The 3,845-nt window shown below is 34.6% G+C and overlaps 1 long non-coding RNA gene across 2 annotated transcripts; it reads left to right on the forward strand.

Annotated features, from left to right (window-relative positions):
• Nucleotides 1-306: 306 nt before the first annotated feature.
• LOC131064137 (uncharacterized) lies at nucleotides 307-2,246 on the forward strand. Of its 2 annotated transcripts, none has more exons than XR_009111210.2 (3): nucleotides 307-617; nucleotides 777-1,461; nucleotides 1,636-2,246. It is a non-coding gene; the product is annotated as an uncharacterized LOC131064137 (long non-coding RNA). The 2 variants fall into 2 exon arrangements; XR_009111211.2 differs by having other exon boundaries at nucleotides 921-1,461.
• Nucleotides 2,247-3,845: the final 1,599 nt, after the last annotated feature.

Raw genomic sequence — 3,845 nt, forward strand, 5'->3', positions numbered from 1 at the left:
TGTATATACCCATCTAATGACACAGACAAATCTCTAAATTCTTCTTTCTAAACAATTATGTTCAACATATTTTAAAGCAAACTCATTAAAGACGCAAAATGCATTTAATTTCAAGAATACGTCTAATTGGAAATGAATGGAGAGTTCGATGGATTTAGTCTTCAAAATAATTTTTTGGCATGATCTAGCGCACCTAGTTTCCAACCACTTCCGCTTCTTTCTCCCTCTGCACATGGTTTTACATAGTTTATAAATAAAATCCCTGTACGTTTAAATTTTGGCTAATTTGACAACATTATAGAAAAAAATAACTTCAAGTGAATTTATCAGGCAGAATGTAAACCAAGAAGAAAAGAAGGGTTTGAAGTTCAATTCCAGACCGAAAATCTCCTGAATTGGCCGCAAAGATTCGAGATCGGATCATGCAGCGACCTTAATACACTCCTGACGATTCTAACGAGCTCGATCTTGCGTAGATTGGAAACTTTCTGAAACGAATTTGAAGGATTCTTTTTCGAAACTTATAGGCGGAAAGCACTCTGAAAAATTGAAGTATCACGATTTATTTTACAGGAACATTTGACATGCATTGGAAAGCCCTCGCGATTCTTAAAAAGGTGCACCTAAAATCATCTATTTTTATTTTTAGTTTATTTTTAGAGTGAATCACTGTTTCGAGAGTTCACTGAAAAGGAAAAAGTCTGTATGAATTCCTTAGAAAATTGAAAACTAGGAGTAAGAATTTCCTTTTATAGAAGATTCGCTTGGGTTTTTAGATTTTTTGTGCCGAGGATGCGAAACGTTGAGCGCTCGGCCGCCAAGGAATACAGATGTCATAACAATGATAGAAGAATCTTTGCATTGTTGTTCGTTCCGGAGGCTTCAAATATTCTGAATTTCGCTTCAAATTCTCTTGGCAGGAAGGTGAGGGATAATTCACTGATATCACTGTAAATTCACTGATTGCACAGTAGGTTGGAGACAAATTTTAATATATACTGCTTCAGTCATCCGATTTGGTCATGTACACCGCTGCCAAAACCATTTCACAAGTTAAAGATTCAAATTTCTTAAACGTACATGCAATGATGAAGAATTTCATTATTAAAGGCTGGTGAAATATTAAAGTACACCTTGCCTGAACATATTCTTTGATCTGCGGAAAGTTTAGTTTGTGGATGTGCCAAGAGCATAGAGCAGGAGCAGAAACGTAAAGCAAAATATGAGGTCAAACGTAAAAAGCTACTTTAGTTGTAAATCGGTTTGGGTACTGCTTTGCCTGACAACCTTACTAATTTTTCTTCCTTTGGTTCTTCCACCTCTTCCTCCCCCTCCTCTTATACTGCTGTTCGTTCCTGTTATCATTCTTTTCGTGCTGGTCATTATGGCGGCGATGACTCCCAATGCCTCCGACATGGTTACGTGTTCCATCTGATAATCCTGCCTTAGTTCAGATTAAATGTAAGAATTCAAGATGCTAATCATGTCAATATATTTTATAGAACTCTTTCGTACAAGCGAATCTTCACAACTTGATAATCACAAGATGTGGCTTACACTTTCTAAAGTTATTTCACTTTTTATTTATTATTTATCCATTTTTAACTTTTAAAATATCAATTTTGCTTGTTACAGCATTTGCCTAGCTGGTATGTTGAATGCAGAATCTCGATACCATGCTGGCTGATAAGGTTTGGTGGTTCTTCCGCCTAGTTTAACGAGAGGGCATTTATTTGCTAAAATATCCGTGATAAGGTGCTTCTATATGTAGCTGCATTAAGGTAATGGAGATTTAACCAGTTCCAATAAATTATTATTTGTTACATTTAAATTTACAAAAGTTGAACAATATCAGGGTACTTCTCTCACTTCAGATTCTACTTTTATCTAGTAGACTCTTAGTGAAGTGATTTCATTGTAATGGTAGAAAATGGTGGAATGTGAAGTTCAAATTGGACTCTTAATTAGTGTGGTTAAGTCATGATGGCTATTTTTTAGATTTACTATAAATAGAAAATTTTGTTAAGAAACTTTCTATAAATAGTAATTTCTACATGTGTTTTACATGCAGTTGTTTGAGTCATACTTACTATATTTAGTAAGTTGTCTTCAACTAAGACTATGTGACTGGGTTGTTTTAAGCTGTTTGTTGTTTTACACTGTTTGAAGTCATGTTTTGATGTATAGTATTGAGATTGTTGTAACTCTGTAATTCCTGGTTTTTAACTGATATATTTTTATCCATGATTTTTTATTGGTATATTTTTATCAAGTTTTTCCACATAAATCTGTATATTATGTATTATTGTTCTTCTTTACAATTTTTCTACTCTAATTTTTTTCAGAGAAAACATAAAATTCTCAATATGAAAAGAAAAAAATGCAGTCATCTAATATCTCCACAAAATAATCTTATTTATAATTTTAAACTTTGTTAATCTGGCAACATTATAGAAATAATATTTCATGCGAATATATTAGGCACATTGTAAATCGAGAAACAAGTAGGGTTTGAAGTTTAAATTCAGACCGAAAATGTCATAAGCGGCCGCAATGATTCGAAATATGATCATGCAGCGATTTTCCTACGCTCCAGACGATTCTAATGAGCTCGATCTTGTGTAGATCGGAAACTTTTTGACAGAAATTTGCATGATTCTTTTTCTGAACTTATAGTCAGAAAAGACTCTTAAAAACTTGAAGTATCAAGACTTATTTTTACAGGAGAGATGACATACATTAGAAGTCCTCGCGATTCTAAAATAGGTGCACGTAAATAGGTACATCTCTTTTTTATTTTTAGTTTGTTTTAGAGTAAAGCACTGTTTCGAGACTTCAGTGAAAAGGAATAAAATCCTTATAGTTCCGTAGAAGATTGAAAAATAAAGAGTGGGAATTTCTTTTTATACAAGATTCGCTCGGTTTTTTGGAATTTTTGTGCCAATTATAGGGAACGTTGAGCGCCCGGACGTCGAGGAATACAGATGGCAAACAATAATGAAAGAATCTTTGCATTTTCGTTGGTTTTCGAGACCTGCATCTTTTCTTTGCTGAATTTCGCTTCAAATTCTGTTGTCAGGAAGTTGAGGTATAATTCACTGATTGCACTGTAGGTTGGACACAAATTTTATTATTTCCTGCTTCAGTTATCCTACTTGGTCCTGTACAACGCTGCCAAAACCATTTCACCAGTTAAAGATTGAAATTTCTAAACTTGCATCAAATGATGAAGTGTTTCATAATTAGTCAGCGTCTAAGCCTTGAAAGGCCTGAGAAATATTAACGTACGCCTTTCCTGAACATAGTTTTTAATTTACGCAAAGTTTAGTTTGTGGATGTGCCAGGAGCAAAGAGGAGGAGAAGAAAAGTAAAGCGAAATATGATGTCCAATGTAAGAACCTACGCCTTAAAAGGCCTGAGAAATATTAACGTACGCCTTTCCTGAACATAGTTTTTAATTTACGCAAAGTTTAGTTTGTGGATGTGCCAGGAGCAAAGAGGAGGAGAAAAAAAGTAAGCGAAATATGATGTCCAATGTAAGAACCTACTTTACTTGTGAATCAATTTGGGTACTGCTCTTCCAAACAGCCTTACTAATATTTCTTCCTTTGGTGCTTCCACCTCTTCATCTCCCTCCTCTTGTACTGTTGTTCGTTCCTGTTATCATTCTACTCGTGCTCGTCATAATGGCGGTGATGACTTGTAATGTCTCCGGCATGGTCGTGTGTCCCATCTGATAATCCTGTGTCCCATCTGATAATTCAAGATGCTAATATGTCAATATACTTTTTACAACTCTTTCGTACAGGCAAATCTTCACAACTTGTTATCAAAAGATTTGGCTT

Source organism: Cryptomeria japonica, chromosome 3 (assembly GCF_030272615.1).
Source record: "Cryptomeria japonica chromosome 3, Sugi_1.0, whole genome shotgun sequence".
In the NCBI taxonomy this organism is placed as follows: Eukaryota; Viridiplantae; Streptophyta; class Pinopsida; order Cupressales; family Cupressaceae; genus Cryptomeria; species Cryptomeria japonica.